The sequence below is a fragment of the Oncorhynchus nerka genome, linkage group LG22 (genome assembly GCF_034236695.1).
Source record: "Oncorhynchus nerka isolate Pitt River linkage group LG22, Oner_Uvic_2.0, whole genome shotgun sequence".
In the NCBI taxonomy this organism is placed as follows: domain Eukaryota; kingdom Metazoa; phylum Chordata; class Actinopteri; order Salmoniformes; family Salmonidae; genus Oncorhynchus; species Oncorhynchus nerka.
In genome coordinates, this window is record NC_088417.1 from 117186 (window position 1) to 138769 (window position 21584).

The window sequence follows — 21584 nt, forward strand, 5'->3', positions numbered from 1 at the left end:
TCTGGAAGGAGAGTTTACAGTCTAACCAGACACCCAGGTATTTGTAGTTGTCCAGTAGCACTGGAGGATAGGCATACCAGTCTATTCTGGTCACTGCAGGATAGGCATACCAGTCTATTCTGGTCACTGCAGGATAGGCATACCAGTCTATTCTGGTCACTGCAGGATAGGCATACCAGTCTATTCTGGTCACTGCAGGATAGGCATACCAGTCTATTCTGGTCACTGCAGGATAGGCATACCAGTCTATACTGGTCACTGCAGGATAGGCATACCAGTCTATTCTGGTCACTGCAGGATAGGCACACCAGTCTATACTGGTCACTGCAGGATAGGCATACCAGTCTATACTGGTCACTGCAGGATAGGCATACCAGTCTATGTTGGTCACTGCAGGATAGGCATACCAGTCTATTCTGGTCACTGCAGGATAGGCACACCAGTCTATACTGGTCACTGCAGGATAGGCATACCAGTCTATGTTGGTCACTGCAGGATAGGCATACCAGTCTATTCTGGTCACTGCAGGATAGGCATACCAGTCTATTCTGGTCACTGCAGGATAGGCATACCAGTCTATTCTGGTCACTGCAGGATAGGCACACCAGTCTATACTGGTCACTGCAGGATAGGCATACCAGTCTATACTGGTCACTGCAGGATAGGCATACCAGTCTATGTTGGTCACTGCAGGATAGGCATACCAGTCTATTCTGGTCACTGCAGGATAGGCATACCAGTCTATTCTGGTCACTGCAGGATAGGCACACCAGTCTATACTGGTCACTGCAGGATAGGCATACCAGTCTATTCTGGTCACTGCAGTGGCCATTGAAGAATACCATGGTGGTCAAATAATGTCCTCTTACAGCAGTAGGCTAACCCTGTAATAGTTGGACAACCTGCCAATTACAGAGATTTGATCATTATTTCCCTGGAAGAAAATAATGTTAATAGAAAATACTAGGCTAATAGATGCTTGTACTACATTTAGCCTTACATACGAGACATACTCTACACATTATAGCAGTACAAATACACAGACTTTATGTGAGAGACAACTTGATTTGTGTCAAGGGAAAAACAAACATTTCATGTCAACATGTGAGTTTGTCTTGGGTTAGGTCTATCTGGAATCATTGGGACTTCGCAACCCTAACATAAACCTGAACCATATTATATTTTTATTTAACTAGGCTGGTCAGTTAAGAACAAGTTTTAATTTACAACGACGGACTTACACCGGCTGAACCCGGACGACGCTGGACCGGTTGTGATACAGCCTGGATAATCCTTACCATAACAATTTTATACGTCAACCCTGATGGGGGGAGTCCCAATGATCCCGTAAAGTAAAGCAAGGACCGTTCGTTTTGCATAGCCCGGTGCCCCAGTTGAATGAATATTTAAACTCCTCTTACACGGGGCACCGGGCCATGTAAGATGAACTCACCCAATGGGGATGCGGTAAAAATTTGATAGGCAGCCAACCACTGTTGTGGTGGACCGGTTTGATTGACACTGCCACTGTCCAATGGGAGCATTGTGTATCGTGAACACTGGGAGCAACTCGCAGAGCTATCTCTGTGGCTTGAGCTTTGTCATGCTGGAAACGGGAAAGCTATTTCCAACAAGGTTGGTATTATGATTATAGTCAGCTAGACAAGTTGTGCAAGGTTACCTTAGCTAGCTAGGTTTTGGTCCTAGCCACCATCCATCTACACGGGCGTTTCAAATCCTCTTTGCTGTACATGGTGATTTCATCAACCGAGAAAGGACAGGTACGACCGATCAGCTAACCAGGTAAGAAGCACAGGGATCTGCAATGTTCATGCCAGCAACTTGATTAGCTTCACTAGCTGGTAGGTTAGCAAAGAAATATAAAATCTGGCCTCAACTCTTAGGAAAAGAGGCACGGCCTGATAATAAAACATCACCCCTCGTAGTGTTTGCTGAATAATAGCATATTGATTAGTTACCTACATAGCTATCACTGCCTTCTTGGCAAGCTAGTTGTCTAGATTGCTAATGTTAGTTAGCCAGCTGTCTTGCCAGGGTGGCAGATATGCCAACTGGGTGTTCATTTGTCTGGCTGAGATTGTCTCACAAATTAGGATTATTGTGGATAGTCAGATTCATATAATAGTTCGTTTTTAAAACGTTTAATATGTTTTGCAAGAAGAACGATTTCCTTATTAATGAAGTTTACATTACACATCTGAAATGAGGCTCCCTGATGGGACTTTTGACAAATGCAGAAAATCCGTTTATGAAAATAAACGTTTTAGTACAGTGACAATGTTATTTTTGCATAGACAGACTTGATTTGATTCTGATTTTCTGATACATACAGTTGGTATGTGGAAACTATTATACTTTCAGTTTTTTCCGAACTCACTTCACTCGTGCATAGATGTTTTATCATCGTCTGAAACGCCACGTACAGCAGTGTCCTGGACTATTGGACAGATGCTTTTAGTTTTCTCAGCACAGTTCAAAATATATCTCTGTCGACACGTTTTAAATGAATGGAGGACAACGCGTTGGTTTGTCATGGTGAGGAGGTGCAGGTTGGTTTGTCATGGTGGGGAGGTGCGCGTTGGTTTGTCATGGTGAGGAGGTGCAGGTTGGTTTGTCATGGTGGGGAGGTGCGCGTTGGTTTGTCATGGTGAGGAGGTGCAGGTTGGTTTGTCATGGTGGGGAGGTGCAGGTTGGTTTGTCATGGTGTTTGGGAGGTGCAGGTTGGTTTGTCATGGTGGGGAGGTGCAGGTTGGTTTGTCATGGTGGGAGGTGCAGGTTGGTTTGTCATGGTGGGGAGGTGCAGGTTGGTTTGTCATGGTGAGGAGGTGCAGGTTGGTTTGTCATGGTGGGGAGGTGCGCGTTGGTTTGTCATGGTGGGGAGGTGCAGGTTGGTTTGTCATGGTGGGGAGGTGCAGGTTGGTTTGTCATGGTGGGGAGGTGCAGGTTGGTTTGTCATGGTGGGGAGGTGCAGGTTGGTTTGTCATGGTGGGGAGGTGCAGGTTGGTTTGTCATGGTGGGGAGGTGCGCGTTGGTTTGTCATGGTGGGGGAGGTGCAGGTTGGTTTGTCATGGTGGGGGGAGGTGCGCGTTGGTTTGTCATGGTGGGGGAGGTGCGCGTTGGTTTGTCGTGGTGAGAGGAGGTGCGCGTTGGTTTGTCGTGGTGGGGGAGGTGCGCGTTGGTTTGTCATGGTGGGGGAGGTGCGCGTTGGTTTGTCATGGTGGGGGAGGTGCGCGTTGGTTTGTCGTGGTGGGGGGAGGTGCGCGTTGGTTTGTCATGGTGGGGAGGTGCGCGTTGGTTTGTCATGGCGGGGAGGTGCAGGTTGGTTTGTCATGGCGGGGAGGTGCAGGTTGGTTTGTCATGGCGGGGAGGTGCAGGTTGGTTTGTCATGGTGGGGAGGTGCAGGTTGGTTTGTCATGGTGGGGAGGTGCAGGTTGGTTTGTCATGGTGGGGAGGTGCAGGTTGGTTTGTCATGGCGGGGAGGTGCGCGTGGGTCTGTATGTATATGAACTGCATCCTTGGCACAATAAAGTTACATTATATTCCATTCAATCTATAGGCTTCATTGACACCATTCAGAGTGTCTTGAAGTCAACACACCCGGCTATGATTGCTGAAGTTCATAACTAGCTAACATTAATATTATAGTATTGACGTAAAAGTGATATGTCTGTAACAGTCATCTTTTCTGTCATTTCTTGGGGATGAATGATTAACTGGTGGAAGCAAACCATTGTTCTGAACTAATAGACTAAAGGCTTTACGGTCCGTACGCATATCGCCTGCATAGCTAGCTACACATCTATAATAAGCAAGAAAGGAGCTAGCTGGGTATGTTGTGGTGCATCCACTTACTGCTGTACAATGTAGAGAGAAAATATATAAATGAAACAAGGTTTTCATCACTATTGATGTTTTATTGCTTTGAACTGAACCAATTGGAAGGACATATTTTACATACAGTATTTTATGGAAATGATAAATGAGCCCCATTGAAGAACAAATTAAAGCCGGGTCTACACGCCACATGAGGGACAGAGTTTTACTGTGTGTGTGTTGGAAATGTATTTCTTGCACTTGATGCATGTGTACCGTGTCTTCCTGTCCTTCTTGGGTCCACACACATCGCAGTGCTTCTTCTTGTCCTTCTTGGGTCCACACACATCGCAGTGCTTCTTCTTGTCCTTCTTGGGTCCACACACATCGCAGTTCTTCTTCTTGTCCTTCTTGGGTCCACACACATCACAGTGCTTCTTCTTGTCCTTCTTGGGTCCACACACATCACAGTGCTTCTTCTTGTCCTTCTTGGGTCCACACACATCACAGTGCTTCTTCTTGTTGCTACCGGCTGCAATCTAGAATGATGAAAACACTTAGGTCAGGAATTTGACTAACATCTCACTCACTCACATAGTTACAGCAGACCGAGGGAGGAGAGTCAGACACACACACCTGCAACAACATCACTCACACTTTACTTCCGGTATTGGAGTTGTTGGTTCTGTGGGTTGGGGCGGATGGGGCACCAGCATCCTCCTGAACCCTCCTCACGATGGCTGTAGAAGCTGGGGTCCTTGGGATATGTTGCCTCCTGAAGAAAGAGCCGTCTCCTCTGGAGCTTCTCTCTGTTCCAATCTGGATTCAACGCCATGAAGATGACAAACGCTTTGTACGCCGAGATGTCCAAGATGTTGAAGAATATCACAAATTGCAGCTGTAGCCAGTCACTAGCTTGTCTAAATTGTCCATCCCTCCTTTTGTGGCATTGTAATCCATTATGATTTCTGGTTGTTGATGTTCCTGGCCACAGATTCTCCCATCCCTATGCAGCGTACTCATGAGTACCACATTGTTGCCTTTCTTTGGTACGTAAGGACACTAGGGACGAGTCGGACGTGAACACAAACTGAGAGGAATTGATAGGTCTGTTCTGTGTATTCAACAGCTGAGGTGGGAGCTCTGGCTTGTTTTTTTCATACTGTTCCTACTGTCGTCAGCTTCCTCTTGAGGAGCTCCTGTCCCAGCTTGTAATAGTAAAGAAGTTATTGAATGTGATGTTGTGGTCACGGAGTCTGTGTCACATCCAGGACAACCCACACCCCCTGGTTCTTCTCAGGGGCTCCTCTATCTGGCTTCCCCTTATACACTTGCAAGTTCCTCACATTTGATGAAGCAGCATCACAGGCAGCAGCATCACAGGCAGCCCAGATCTTGATTCCATATTTTGCGGGTTTAGACAGTATGTACTGCCTGAAGGGGCAGAAGCCCCTAAATGGCATAAGCTGCTCATCAACAGTAACGTTGGGCCCAGGGTTGTACAACAGGGGAAGGCGGTCCACCCACTTGTCCCATACTGATCTGATAGCATCTAGCTTGTCTCTCTGCACTGACCTGATAGCATCTAGCTTGTCTCTCTGCACTGACCTGATAGCAGCTAGCTTGTCTCTCTGCACTGACCTGATAGCAGCTAGCGTGTCTCTCTGCACTGACCTGATAGCAGCTAGCTTGTCTCTCTGCACTGACCTGATAGCATCTAGCTTGTCTCTCTGCACTGACCTGATAGCAGCTAGCTTGTCTCTCTGCACTGACCTGATAGCATCTAGCTTGTCTCTCTGCACTGACCTGATAGCATCTAGCTTGTGTCTCTGCACTGACTGACCTGACTGAGCTGAGCTAGCTTGTCTCTCTGCACTGACCTGATAGCAGCTAGCTTGTCTCTCTGCACTGACCTGATTGCAGCTAGCTTGTCTCTCTGCACTGACCTGATAGCAGCTAGCTTGTCTCTCTGCACTGACCTGATAGCAGCTGCAGACCTTGCTAGCTCTCTGCACTGACCTGATAGCAGCTAGCTTGGCTCTCTGCACTGAGCTGATTGCAGCTAGCTTGGCTCTCTGCACTGAGCTGATTGCACTGACCTGATAGCAGCTAGCTTGTCTCTCTGCACTGAGCTGATTAGCAGCAGCTTGCTGCACTGACCTGATAGCAGCTAGCTTGTCTCTCTGCACTGACCTGATAGCAGCTAGCTTGTCTCTCTGCACTGACCTGATAGCAGCTAGCTTGTCTCTCTGCACTGACCTGATAGCAGCTAGCTTGTCTCTCTGCACTGACCTGATAGCAGCTAGCTTGTCTCTCTGCACTGACCTGATAGCAGCTAGCTTGTCTCTCTGCACTGACCTGATAGCAGCTAGCTTGTCTCTCTGCACTGACCTGATAGCAGCTAGCTTGTCTCTCTGCACTGACCTGATAGCAGCTAGCTTGTCTCTCTGCATAGCAGCTAGCTTGTCTCTCTGCACTGACCTGATAGCAGCTAGCTTGTCTCTCTGCACTGACCTGATAGCAGCTAGCTTGTCTCTCTGCACTGACCTGATAGCAGCTAGCTTGTCTCTCTGCACTGACCTGATAGCAGCTAGCTTGTCTCTCTGCACTGACCTGATAGCATCTAGCTTGTCTCTCTGCACTGACCTGATAGCAGTTAGCTTGTCTCTCTGCACTGACCTGATAGCATCTAGCGTGTCTCTCTGCACTGACCTGATAGCAGCTAGCTTGTCTCTCTGCACTGACCTGATTGCAGCTAGCTTGTCTCTCTGCACTGACCTGATAGTAGCTAGCTTGTCTCTCTGCACTGACCTGATAGCATCTAGCTTGTCTCTCTGCACTGACCTGATAGCAGCTAGCTTGTCTCTCTGCACTGACCTGATAGCAGCTAGCCAGTCTCTCTGCACTGACCTGATAGCAGCTAGCTTGTCTCTCTGCCGCTGAGCTGAGCTGGTGTCTCTGTTATTGAAGCTGATAATCCTGGAAATAATGTGGAAGTGTTCCAGAGACATTGTTTCACTGAAAAGTTTTCTGCCAGTTTCTGCATCCCACAGAGATCCTGTGGATTCCCCATTGGATCTGAAAACACCAGCAAGGATAAGAACCCCAGAGTTAATGAGTTTGGTCCATCTCCTTTCAACACGCCTTCCCTCCAAATGAGTCCAGTCCAGAATGATCTTCTGGATGGTGTCTGGGATGAACAGTTAGTAGACTGTATGTCCTGAACATGAGGAACCTCCATCTGTGTCGGCCCTGGTTGCATCCTCATCACATTGGCAGCCATGTTGGGTGGCTCATTCCTTGGGCATGAAGACCATTCAATTTCACTTCTTTTTTTTACGTTAATATTTCTCCTCCTGCAGGCTGCTGATGAGCTGGTTTCTGATAGGCTGGTTTCTGATGGGCTGGTTTCTGATGGGCTGGTCCTGGGGCTGGTCCTGGGGCTGGTTGCTGATGGGCTGGTTGCTGATGGGCTGGTTGCTGATGGGCTGTTTGCTGATGGGCTGGTCATGGGGCTGGTTGCTGACGGGCTGGTCCTGGGGCTGGTTGCTGACGGCCTGGTCCTGGGGCTGGTCCTGGGGGTGGTTGCTGATGGGCTGGTCCTGGGTCTGGTTTCTGACAGACTGGCCCTGGGGCTGGCTGCTGACATGCTGGCTGCTGATGAGCTGGTTTCTGATGGGCTGGTTTCTGATGAGCTGGTTTCTGATGGGCTGGTTGCTGATGGGCTGGTTGCTGACGGCCTGGTCCTGGGGCTGGGGCTGGTTGCTGATGGGCTGGGGCTGGTTGCTGACGGGCTGGGGCTGGTTGCTGACGGGCTGGTCCTGGTTGCTGACGGGCTGGTCCTGGTTGCTGACGGGCTGTTCCTGGGGCTGCCTGCTGACGAGCTGGTCCTGGTTGCTGACGGGCTGGTCCTGGGGCTGGTTGAGGGTCATTCTCATCCTCTTCTTCCAACTCACTGTCACACTCTGAATTGACAGAGACATGATCCTCATATTCTGAAGACTCTTCATCTTCCAAAGTGGAAGATGTTCCTTCCACACTAGTTTCTCTGCAAAGATGAATTCTAAGGCCCTCTGAGCAGGGATTATTTCTGCCATACTGATTGATTGTGGTAAGGAGCCACACATGCAAAGCTATTTATTTGTTTTCCCTCCCCGAATTTGCACCTGGATGGGGTAGGTGTGGGAAAATACAGATTTGATTTATTATTATTTTTTATTTTTACAATGTATCTGAATAATATATTGTAAAGACATTGTATAGTTTCACACACTACAAAGGGTAAAGAGTGGGAGAAAAGCGGCAGGGAGACAGGCAGGTTATTGGTGCTGTGTTGAAACAGCAGGCCCAGTGAGTAGGAAGACCGAGTGAAGGCACACAGCAAACCTTTTTATTTCATTTGAACTTGTTTTCACCTACACACACACTTTTCCACATTTTTATTACCCTCGGGTCCAGTGGACCCAAACACCACATATGTAATATAAATGTCTAGTGGGGAGTACACAGGGTCAATGAAAATGTGTTCTTTTACATGTTCTTCACACAAAATAAGCCAATGCCAATGAGTCTCAGGCTGAATTTCTTTATTTTAGGAAACATTGAAAATGGGTCCCACCAGAAAGGGTTAATGTGCTGTGAACGTTGCTGGTTTAGACCGGGTTGCACCTGGTTTTCTAAAATAAGGACGTTGAATGTGCTGTGAACGTTGCTGGTTTAGACCGGGTTGCACCTGGTTTTCTCAAATAAGGACGTTGAATGTGCTGTGAACGTTGCTGGTTTAGACCGGGCTGCACCTGGTTCTATCTCTTCCATATTTGGTGTTGTGAGGTGGTACAATCTGGAAGTGTTTCTGCTGGTTGGACCAATCAAAATCAACTTCATACTTTCCTAATTTTTACCTCCAGATCCTTGGCTTCCATTGCCTATAACCACAATCAATCTATGTTGAGGGGCCGTTTCTATGGCGATTTAAAGGGAAAGACTCAGAAATCCACAATGAAAAGAAGAACAGATTGTCTCCACAGAGGGTGGGATGTTGAAATTCAGTCTGTCAGCTTTGTAAGTAAATACATCTTTAGTCCCTTTTTTAGTTTTAGTTTCAGGCGGATTTCATTTATGAAAAGCCCATATTTTCACTCACGAACCTGCAGCCACTAGTTAGCTTGTCAGTTGCCGTTTGAAGTTTGCGCGGTTCTGCCGTGGAACAGCACCACAGAGTTCCATTCAGCACGGAACACTTTTTGATCATGTGATGACATTCCATTCACTCCAAACATGCTAAAATATCAGAGTAAATCGTTGGTAACTTTGGAACCATATATGATAGAGACATGGGATTTGGACCTTTGTTTTTCTGATGTAATTTTCCATTGAATGGACATATTCGTATATAAACCTTGAGTGCAAGATGGCGCCAACAGATGTGGCAGGTCTGCTTCTAGCTAAGCAACTTTGCAGTGTTTTTTGTGTGTTATTTCTTACATTATTAGCCCAGAAAGTTATTTTTGTGTTGTTACATACAGCTGGAAATAACTAATGGTAACTCACCAGCATTACGACCAGGAATACGGCTTTTCCCAATTGGATCCTTTGTTTGTACCCCCCAGGGCAATTTAACTTATTCCAGAGGCTGTCCCAAGACACCGCTGGCAGAGAAGAGGTATTTGGAGTGGACTTCTAGTCCGACTCAGGAGGCGCGCACACCATCCACCGCTTCTGAGTATATTACTCGCTAATGTTCATTCCTTGGACAATAAAGTAGACTAGCTCAGGGCGAGAACCTCCTTCCATAAAGACATCAGGGAATGTCACAACATACTATGTTTCATGGAATCATGGCTCACTCCAGATGTACTGTCCCTGTCCATACAGCCAGCTGGGTTCTCAGTCCATCGCGCAGACAGGAATAAAGAACTATCCGGGAAGAAGAAGGGCGGTGGTGTTTCATTTAGAGGTCGGACGATTTAGATTTTTCAAAGCCAATACCGATTTATTGGAGGACCAAAAAAAAGCCTATACCGATGTAATCGGCCATTTTATTTGCCATTTTTTAATTAAATTTTTTATAATATATATATATTTGTAATAATGACAATTACAACAATACTGAATTAACACTTATTTTAACTTAATATAATACATAAATAATACATCAATAAAACCAATTTAGTTTCAAATAAATAATGAAACATGTTCAATTTGGTTTAAATAATGAAACATGTTCAATTTGGTTTAAATAATGAAACATGTTCAATTTGGTTTAAATAATGAAACATGTTCAATTTGGTTTAAATAATGAAACATGTTCAATTTGGTTTAAATAATGCAAAAAAAAAAGTTTTGTAAAAGTGCAATATGTGCCATGTAACGTTTGTTCGTAACGTTTAAGGTCCTTGCTCAGAACATGAGAACATATGAAAGCTGGTGGTTCCTTTTAACATGAGTCTTCAATATTCCAGTTAAGAAGTTTTAGGTTGTAGTTATTATAGGACTATTTCTCTCTATACCATTTGTATTTCATATACCTTTGACTATCTGATGTTCTAATAAGTACTTTAGTATTGCCAGCCTAATCTCGGGAGTTGATAGGCTTGAAGTCATAAACAGTGCAATGCTTGAAGCACAGCGAAGAGCTGCTGGCAAAAACAGTAAAGTGCTGCTTGAATGAATGCTTACTAGCTGCTGCCTACTACTGCTCAGTCAGACTCCTCTATCAAATGATAGACTTAATTATAATATAATAAATACACCGAAACACGAGCCATAGGTCATTAATATGGTCAAATCCGGAAACTTTCATTTCGAAAACAAAACGTTTATTCTTTCAGTGAAATACGGAACCGTTCCGTATTTTATCGAACGGGTGGCAACCCTAAGTCAAAATATTGTTGTTACATTGCACAACCTTCAATATTATGTAAAAATCTGGCAAATTAATTACGGTCTTTGTTAGGAAGAAATGATCTTCACACAGTTCGCAACGAGCCAGGCGGCCCAAACTGCTGCATATACTCTGATGCGAATGCGCTTTTGTTAAATCATCACCCGTTTGGCGAAGTAGGCTGTGATTGGATGATAAACACCGCATTGATTACATGCAGACGCAGGACAAGATAGTTAAACTAGTAATATCATCAACCATAGTTAACTAGTGATTATGTTAAGATTAAATTATAAGTTATTATATAAGTTATAAGTTATTATGAATTCTAAATTATAAGATAAGTTTAATGCTAGCTAGTACCTTACCTTGGCTCCTTGCTGCACTCGCATAACAGGTGGTCAGTCTGCCACACAGTTTCCTCGTGGATTGCAATGTAATCATCCAAAACTGCTGATTACCAATTGCAGATTAATCGGTCGACCTCTAGTTTCATGTATTAACTACTCATTCTGTGATGGTGATAACATACATAAACTCAAGTCCTTTTGTTCACCCGACCTAGTATACAATCAAATGCAGAAGGTTTTTCCTCCTCTGGATCATCCAGATGGTCATTAGCAAACTTCAGACGGGCCTGGATATGAGCTGGCTTGAGCAGGGGACCTTGCGTGCGCTGCAGGATTTTAATCCATGACGGCGTAGTGTGTTACTAATGGTTTTCTTTGAGACTGTGGTCCCAGCTCTCTTCAGGTCATTGACCAGGTCCTGCCGTGTAGTTCTGGGCTGATCCCTCACCTTCCTCATGATCATTGATGCCCCACGAGGTGAGATCTTGCATGGAGCCCCAGACCGAGGGTGATTGACCGTCATCTTGAACTTCTTCCATTTTCTAATAATTGCACCAACAGTTGTTGCCTTCTCACCAAGCTGCTTGCCTATTGTCCTGTAGCCCATCCCAGCCTTGTGCAGGTCTACAATTCTATCCCTGATGTCGTTACACAGCTCTCTGGTCTTGGCCATTGTGGAGTGGTTGGAGTCTGTTTGATTGAGTGTGTGTACAGGTGTCTTTTATACAGGTAATGAGTTCAAACAGGTGCAGTTAATACAGGTAATGAGTTCAAACAGGTGCAGTTAATACAGGTAATGAGTGGAGAACAGGAGGGTTCTTAAAAGAAAAACTAACAGGTCTGTGAGAGCCGGAATTCTTACTGGTTGGTAGGTGATCAAATACTTATGTCATGCAATAAAATGCAAATTAATTACTTAAAAATCACACGATGTGATTTTCTGGATTTTTGTTTTAGATTCCGTCTCTCACAGTTTGTACCTATGTGTACCTATGATATAAATTACAGACCTCTACATGCTTTGTAAGTGGGAAAACCTGCAAAATCGACAGTGTATCAAATACTTGTTCTCCCCACTGTACCTCAACATTTCATTGGCTCTCTTGTAGAGTTCATTGTTTTCAGTGGCATGATGTCCTTGAGGAGCAGATTCAATGCATGAGCAGCACAGCCAATGGGTGTGATGTGAGTGTAGGCCAAGCAACCAATGGGTGTGATGTGAGTGTAGGCCAAGCAACCAATGGGTGTGATGTGAGTGTAGGCCAAGCAGCCAATGGGTGTGATGTGAGTGTAGGCCAAGCAGCCAATGGGTGTGATGTGAGTGTAGGCCAAGCAGCCAATGGGTGTGATGTGAGTGTAGGCCAAGCAGCCAATGGGTGTGATGTGAGTGTAGGCCAAGCAGCCAATGGGTGTGATGTGAGTGTAGGCCAAGCAGCCAATGGGTGTGATGTGAGTGTAGGCCAAGCAGCCAATGGGTGTGATGTGAGTGTAGGCCAAGCAGCCAATGGGTGTGATGTGAGTGTAGGCCAAGCAGCCAATGGGTGTGATGTGAGTGTAGGCCAAGCAGCCAATGGGTTCGCAGCATTGTCGCATGATTGCAATACATACAGTCTCTATGATTTGCTTGACCTTCACTTGAACTCTGCATCCATCAAATGAGTAGATCTCTTCCGATACACATTGCCCGTGAGCATCAGAGGTGAACCAGTTGTATACACAGCTAGAGCAAGACATTCATCAGCATTTCCAGGAGGACTGTTGCTATCGAATGAGCTGTTGCTATCGATAAGGTGTCTGATTCATCATTTTCACCTCGAATAGCAGTAGAGGGACTTTTGTCAGAGGATGTGAGCGCTGAGGGAACTTTATGCACTTTGTTGCATTCTTCACATATGATTTGCAAATGTACACAGCTTTTCGTTCTACATATCCAGGTGTTAGAATGGCCAAGTCAAAGTCCAGACCTGAATCCAATCGAGAATCCGTGGAAAGAACTGAAAACTGCTGTTCACAAATGCTCTCCATCCAACCTCACTGAGCTCGAGCTGTTTTGCAAGGAGGAATGGGAAATAAATGTCAGTCTCTCGATGTGCAAAACTGATAGAGACATACCCCAAGCGACTTACAGCTGTAATCGCAGCAAAAGGTGGCGCTACAAAGTATTAACTTAAGGGGGCTGAATAATTTTGCACGCCCAATTTTTCAGTTTTTGATTTGTTAAAAAGTTTGAAATATCCAATAAATGTCGTTCCACTTCATGATTGTGTCCCACTTGTTGTTGATTCTTCACAAAAAAATACAGTTTTATATCTTTATGTTTGAAGCCTGAAATGTGGCAAAAGGTCGCAAAGTTCAAGGGGCCGAATACTTTCGCAAGGCACTGTATATGCTGTATTCTATTCTACTGTGTTTTAGTTAATGCCACTCCGACATTGCTCGTCCAAGAGTATACATACAGTACCAGTCAAAAGTTTGGACACCTACTCATTCAAGGTTTTTCATTTATTTTTTATTATTTTCTACATTGTAGAATAATAGTGAAGACATCAAAACTATGAAATAACACGTATGGAATCATGTAGTAACCAAAAAGTGTTAAACAAATCCAAATATATTTTATAGTTTAGTTTCTTCAAACTAGACACCCTTTGCCTTGATGACAGCTTTGCACACTCTTGGCTCACATCAAAACATACCTGCAGACGAGAGACTGATGGCGAGGCAGATGACTTGATTAAGCCTTATATTTTTAATTCTAACAATGTCAGTCATCATAATCATCAGGAGGCGAAATGCAAAACTGAAGCAGGATGGGTTCACCCACACAGCTGATATAACCTAGAGAAGGGGATGGGTTCACCCACACAGCTGATATAACCTAGAGAAGGGGATGGGTTCACCCACACAGCTGATATAACCTAGAGAAGGGGATGGGTTCACCCACACAGCTGATATAACCTAGAGAAGGGGATGGGTTCACCCACACAGCTGATATAACCTAGAGAAGGGGATGGGTTCACCCACACAGCTGATATAACCTAGAGAAGGGGAGGGATTCACCCACACAGCTGATATAACCTAGAGAAGGGGATGGGTTCACCCACACAGCTGATATAACCTAGAGAAGGGGATGGGTTCACCCACACAGCTGATATAACCTAGAGAAGGGGATGGGTTCACCCACACAGCTGATATAACCTAGAGAAGGGGATGGGTTCACCCACACAGCTGATATAACCTAGAGAAGGGGATGGGTTCACCCACACAGCTGATATAACCTAGAGAAGGGGAGGGGTTCACCCACACAGCTGATATAACCTAGAGAAGGGGAGGGGTTCACCCACACAGCTGATATAACCTAGAGAAGGGAGGGGTTCACCCACACAGCTGATATAACCTAGAGAAGGGGAGGGGTTCACCCACACAGCTGATATAACCTAGAGAAGGGGATGGGTTCACCCACACAGCTGATATAACCTAGAGAAGGGGATGGGTTCACCCACACATCTGATATAATGTAGAGGGTTTAGGGAGAATGGGAGGGGTTCACCCACACAGCTGATATAATGTAGAGGGTTTAGGGAGAAGGGGAGGGGTTCACCCACACAGCTGATATAATCTAGAGGGTTTAGAGAGAGGAGGGGTTCACCCACACAGCTGATATAACCTAGAGAAGGGGATGGGTTCACCCACACAGCTGATATAACCTAGAGAAGGGGAGGGGTTCACCCACACAGCTGATATAACCTAGAGAAGGGGATGGGTTCACCCACACAGCTGATATAACCTAGAGAAGGGATGGGTTCACCCACACAGCTGATATAACCTAGAGAAGGGGATGGGTTCACCCACACAGCTGATATAACCTAGAGAAGGGGATGGGTTCACCCACACAGCTGATATAACCTAGAGAAGGGGATGGGTTCACCCACACAGCTGATATAACCTAGAGAAGGGGATGGGTTCACCCACACAGCTGATATAACCTAGAGAAGGGGATGGGTTCACCCACACAGGTGATATAACCTAGAGAAGGGGAGGGGTTCACCCACACAGAATTCTTACTGGTTGGTAGGTGATCAAATACTTATGTCATGCAATAAAATGCAAATTAATTACTTAAAAATCATACAAAGTGATTTTCTGGATTTTTGTTTTAGATTCCGTCTCTCACAGTTTGTACCTATGTGTACCTATGATATAAATTACAGACCTCTACATGCTTTGTAAGTGGGAAAACCTGCAAAATCGACAGTGTATCAAATACTTGTTCTCCCCACTGTACCTCAACATTTCATTGGCTCTCTTGTAGAGTTCATTGTTTTCAGTGGCATGATGTCCTTGAGGAGCAGATTCAATGCATGAGCAGCACAGCCAATGGGTGTGATGTGAGTGTAGGCCAAGCAACCAATGGGTGTGATGTGAGTGTAGGCCAAGCAACCAATGGGTGTGATGTGAGTGTAGGCCAAGCAGCCAATGGGTGTGATGTGAGTGTAGGCCAAGCAGCCAATGGGTGTGATGTGAGTGTAGGCCAAGCAGCCAATGGGTGTGATGTGAGTGTAGGCCAAGCAGCCAATGGGTGTGATGTGAGTGTAGGCCAAGCAGCCAATGGGTGTGATGTGAGTGTAGGCCAAGCAGCCAATGGGTGTGATGTGAGTGTAGGCCAAGCAGCCAATGGGTGTGATGTGAGTGTAGGCCAAGCAGCCAATGGGTGTGATGTGAGTGTAGGCCAAGCAGCCAATGGGTTCGCAGCATTGTCGCATGATTGCAATACATACAGTCTCTATGATTTGCTTGACCTTCACTTGAACTCTGCATCCATCAAATGAGTAGATCTCTTCCGATACACATTGCCCGTGAGCATCAGAGGTGAACCAGTTGTATACACAGCTAGAGAAAGACATTCATCAGCATTTCCAGGAGGACTGTTGCTATCGAATGAGCTGTTGCTATCGATAAGGTGTCTGATTCATCATTTTCACCTCGAATAGCAGTAGAGGGACTTTTGTCAGAGGATGTGAGCGCTGAGGGAACTTTATGCACTTTGTTGCATTCTTCACATATGATTTGCAAATGTACACAGCTTTTCGTTCTACATATCCAGGTGTTAGAATGGCCAAGTCAAAGTCCAGACCTGAATCCAATCGAGAATCCGTGGAAAGAACTGAAAACTGCTGTTCACAAATGCTCTCCATCCAACCTCACTGAGCTCGAGCTGTTTTGCAAGGAGGAATGGGAAATAAATGTCAGTCTCTCGATGTGCAAAACTGATAGAGACATACCCCAAGCGACTTACAGCTGTAATCGCAGCAAAAGGTGGCGCTACAAAGTATTAACTTAAGGGGGCTGAATAATTTTGCACGCCCAATTTTTCAGTTTTTGATTTGTTAAAAAAGTTTGAAATATCCAATAAATGTCGTTCCACTTCATGATTGTGTCCCACTTGTTGTTGATTCTTCACAAAAAAATACAGTTTTATATCTTTATGTTTGAAGCCTGAAATGTGGCAAAAGGTCGCAAAGTTCAAGGGGGCCGAATACTTTCGCAAGGCACTGTATATGCTGTATTCTATTCTACTGTGTTTTAGTTAATGCCACTCCGACATTGCTCGTCCAAGAGTATACATACAGTACCAGTCAAAAGTTTGGACACCTACTCATTCAAGGTTTTTCATTTATTTTTTATTATTTTCTACATTGTAGAATAATAGTGAAGACATCAAAACTATGAAATAACACGTATGGAATCATGTAGTAACCAAAAAAGTGTTAAACAAATCCAAATATATTTTATAGTTTAGTTTCTTCAAACTAGACACCCTTTGCCTTGATGACAGCTTTGCACACTCTTGGCTCACATCAAAACATACCTGCAGACGAGAGACTGATGGCGAGGCAGATGACTTGATTAAGCCTTATATTTTTAATTCTAACAATGTCAGTCATCATAATCATCAGGAGGCGAAATGCAAAACTGAAGCAGGATGGGTTCACCCACACAGCTGATATAACCTAGAGAAGGGGATGGGTTCACCCACACAGCTGATATAACCTAGAGAAGGGGATGGGTTCACCCACACAGCTGATATAACCTAGAGAAGGGGATGGGTTCACCCACACAGCTGATATAACCTAGAGAAGGGGAGGGGTTCACCCACACAGCTGATATAACCTAGAGAAGGGGATGGGTTCACCCACACAGCTGATATAACCTAGAGAAGGGGATGGGTTCACCCACACAGCTGATATAACCTAGAGAAGGGGATGGGTTCACCCACACAGCTGATATAACCTAGAGAAGGGGATGGGTTCACCCACACAGCTGATATAACCTAGAGAAGGGGATGGGTTCACCCACACAGCTGATATAACCTAGAGAAGGGGATGGGTTCACCCACACAGCTGATATAACCTAGAGAAGGGGAGGGGTTCACCCACACAGCTGATATAACCTAGAGAAGGGGATGGGTTCACCCACACAGTTGATATAACCTAGAGAAGGGGATGGGTTCACCCACACAGCTGATATAACCTAGAGAAGGGGATGGGTTCACCCACACAGCTGATATAACCTAGAGAAGGGGATGGGTTCACCCACACAGCTGATATAACCTAGAGAAGGGAGGGGTTCACCCACACAGCTGATATAACCTAGAGAAGGGGATGGGTTCACCCACACAGCTGATATAACCTAGAGAAGGGGATGGGTTCACCCACACAGCTGATATAACCTAGAGAAGGGGATGGGTTCACCCACACAGCTGATATAACCTAGAGAAGGGGATGGGTTCACCCACACAGCTGATATAACCTAGAGAAGGGGATGGGTTCACCCACACAGCTGATATAACCTAGAGAAGGGGAGGGGTTCACCCACACAGCTGATATAACCTAGAGAAGGGGAGGGGTTCACCCACACAGCTGATATAACCTAGAGAAGGGGAGGGGTTCACCCACACAGCTGATATAACCTAGAGAAGGGAGGGGTTCACCCACACAGCTGATATAACCTAGAGAAGGGGATGGGTTCACCCACACAGCTGATATAACCTAGAGAAGGGGATGGGTTCACCCACACATCTGATATAATGTAGAGGGTTTAGGGAGAAGGGGAGGGGTTCACCCACACAGCTGATATAATGTAGAGGGTTTAGGGAGAAGGGGAGGGGTTCACCCACACAGCTGATATAATCTAGAGGGTTTAGAGAGAGGAGGGGTTCACCCACACAGCTGATATAACCTAGAGAAGGGGATGGGTTCACCCACACAGCTGATATAACCTAGAGAAGGGGAGGGGTTCACCCACACAGCTGATATAACCTAGAGAAGGGGATGGGTTCACCCACACAGCTGATATAACCTAGAGAAGGGGATGGGTTCACCCACACAGCTGATATAACCTAGAGAAGGGGATGGGTTCACCCACACAGCTGATATAACCTAGAGAAGGGGATGGGTTCACCCACACAGCTGATATAACCTAGAGAAGGGGATGGGTTCACCCACACAGCTGATATAACCTAGAGAAGGGGATGGGTTCACCCACACAGCTGATATAACCTAGAGAAGGGGAGGGGTTCACCCACACAGCTGATATAACCTAGAGAAGGGGATGGGTTCACCCACACAGCTGATATAACCTAGAGAAGGGGAGGGGTTCACCCACACAGCTGATATAACCTAGAGAAGGGGATGGGTTCACCCACACAGCTGATATAACCTAGAGAAGGGGATGGGTTCACCCACACAGCTGATATAACCTAGAGAAGGGGATGGGTTCACCCACACAGCTGATATAACCTAGAGAAGGGATGGGTTCACCCACACAGCTGATATAACCTAGAGAAGGGGATGGGTTCACCCACACAGCTGATATAACCTAGAGAAGGGGATGGGTTCACCCACACAGCTGATATAACCTAGAGAAGGGGATGGGTTCACCCACACAGCTGATATAACCTAGAGAAGGGGATGGGTTCACCCACACAGCTGATATAACCTAGAGAAGGGGATGGGTTCACCCACACAGCTGATATAACCTAGAGAAGGGGATGGGTTCACCCACACAGCTGATATAACCTAGAGAAGGGGAGGGGTTCACCCACACAGCTGATATAACCTAGAGAAGGGGATGGGTTCACCCACACAGCTGATATAACCTAGAGAAGGGGATGGGTTCACCCACACAGCTGATATAACCTAGAGAAGGGGATGGGTTCACCCACACAGCTGATATAACCTAGAGAAGGGGAGGGGTTCACCCACACAGCTGATATAACCTAGAGAAGGGGATGGGTTCACCCACACAGCTGATATAACCTAGAGAAGGGGATGGGTTCACCCACACAGCTGATATAACCTAGAGAAGGGGATGGGTTCACCCACACAGCTGATATAACCTAGAGAAGGGATGGGTTCACCCACACAGCTGATATAACCTAGAGAAGGGGATGGGTTCACCCACACAGCTGATATAACCTAGAGAAGGGAGGGGTTCACCCACACAGCTGATATAACCTAGAGAAGGGGAGGGGTTCACCCACACAGCTGATATAACCTAGAGAAGGGGAGGGGTTCACCCACACAGCTGATATAACCTAGAGAAGGGGAGGGGTTCACCCACACAGCTGATATAACCTAGAGAAGGGGATGGGTTCACCCACACAGCTGATATAACCTAGAGAAGGGGATGGGTTCACCCACACATCTGATATAATGTAGAGGGTTTAGGGAGAGGGGAGGGGTTCACCCACACAGCTGATATAATGTAGAGGGTTTAGGGAGAAGGGGAGGGGTTCACCCACACAGCTGATATAATCTAGAGGGTTTAGAGAGAGGAGGGGTTCACCCACACAGCTGATATAACCTAGAGAAGGGGATGGGTTCACCCACACAGCTGATATAACCTAGAGAAGGGGAGGGGTTCACCCACACAGCTGATATAACCTAGAGAAGGGGATGGGTTCACCCACACAGCTGATATAACCTAGAGAAGGGGATGGGTTCACCCACACAGCTGATATAACCTAGAGAAGGGGATGGGTTCACCCACACAGCTGATATAACCTAGAGAAGGGGATGGGTTCACCCACACAGCTGATATAACCTAGAGAAGGGGATGGGTTCACCCACACAGCTGATATAACCTAGAGAAGGGGATGGGTTCACCCACACAGCTGATATAACCTAGAGAAGGGGAGGGGTTCACCCACACAGCTGATATAACCTAGAGAAGGGGATGGGTTCACCCACACAGCTGATATAACCTAGAGAAGGGGATGGGTTCACCCACACAGCTGATATAACCTAGAGAAGGGGATGGGTTCACCCACACAGCTGATATAACCTAGAGAAGGGGATGGGTTCACCCACACAGCTGATATAACCTAGAGAAGGGGATGGGTTCACCCACACAGCTGATATAACCTAGAGAAGGGGATGGGTTCACCCACACAGCTGATATAACCTAGAGAAGGGGATGGGTTCACCCACACAGCTGATATAACCTAGAGAAGGGGAGGGGTTCACCCACACAGAATTCTTACTGGTTGGTAGGTGATCAAATACTTATGTCATGCAATTAAATGCAAATTAATTACTTAAAAATCATACAAAGTGATTTTCTGGATTTTTGTTTTAGATTCCGTCTCTCACAGTTTGTACCTATGTGTACCTATGATATAAATTACAGACCTCTACATGCTTTGTAAGTGGGAAAACCTGCAAAATCGACAGTGTATCAAATACTTGTTCTCCCCACTGTACCTCAACATTTCATTGGCTCTCTTGTAGAGTTCATTGTTTTCAGTGGCATGATGTCCTTGAGGAGCAGATTCAATGCATGAGCAGCACAGCCAATGGGTGTGATGTGAGTGTAGGCCAAGCAACCAATGGGTGTGATGTGAGTGTAGGCCAAGCAACCAATGGGTGTGATGTGAGTGTAGGCCAAGCAGCCAATGGGTGTGATGTGAGTGTAGGCCAAGCAGCCAATGGGTGTGATGTGAGTGTAGGCCAAGCAGCCAATGGGTGTGATGTGAGTGTAGGCCAAGCAGCCAATGGGTGTGATGTGAGTGTAGGCCAAGCAGCCAATGGGTGTGATGTGAGTGTAGGCCAAGCAGCCAATGGGTGTGATGTGAGTGTAGGCCAAGCAGCCAATGGGTGTGATGTGAGTGTAGGCCAAGCAGCCAATGGGTGTGATGTGAGTGTAGGCCAAGCAGCCAATGGGTGTGATGTGAGTGTAGGCCAAGCAGCCAATGGGTTCGCAGCATTGTCGCATGATTGCAATACATACAGTCTCTATGATTTGCTTGACCTTCACTTGAACTCTGCATCCATCAAATGAGTAGATCTCTTCCGATACACATTGCCCGTGAGCATCAGAGGTGAACCAGTTGTATACACAGCTAGAGCAAGACATTCATCAGCATTTCCAGGAGGACTGTTGCTATCGAATGAGCTGTTGCTATCGATAAGGTGTCTGATTCATCATTTTCACCTCGAATAGCAGTAGAGGACTTT

At 46.0% G+C, this 21584-nt stretch overlaps 1 protein-coding gene across 2 annotated transcripts in view; it reads left to right on the forward strand.

Annotated features, from left to right (window-relative positions):
* The first annotated feature begins 1565 nt into the window (after positions 1–1565).
* LOC115127707 (SH2/SH3 adapter protein Nck1-like) overlaps positions 1566–21584 on the forward strand; it is a 164462-nt gene continuing 144443 nt past the window's right edge. For both annotated transcript variants that reach the window (XM_065006848.1, XM_065006847.1), the window contains exon 1: positions 1566–1803. The gene's annotated coding sequence lies outside the window, so the exon portion shown is untranslated. The remainder of the gene's footprint in view (positions 1804–21584) is intronic.